The following is a 325-nucleotide window of genomic DNA, read 5'->3' on the forward strand; positions in this document are numbered from 1 at the left end:
TGTTGATTTTGCTGCCAAATGTCCAAATTGTCAGCAAGTAAAGTATGAACACCAGAGGCCCGAAGGAACACTTCAGAGAATGCCCATTCCCGAATGGAAGTGGGAAAGGATTGCAATGGACTTTGTAGTTGGTCTTCCAAAGACATTGGGTAAGTTGACTCTATTTGGGTAATTGTGGATAGGTTAACCAAACCTGCTCACTTCATCCCGGTCAAGGTAACTTACAATGCAGAAAAGTTAGCCAAACTCTACATCTCAGAGATTGTTCGGTTGCATGGAGTTCCACTCTCCATCATATCAGATAGAGGTACGCAGTTTACTTCTA

Source organism: Solanum pennellii, chromosome 7 (genome assembly GCF_001406875.1).
Source record: "Solanum pennellii chromosome 7, SPENNV200".
Lineage (NCBI taxonomy): Eukaryota > Viridiplantae > Streptophyta > Magnoliopsida > Solanales > Solanaceae > Solanum > Solanum pennellii.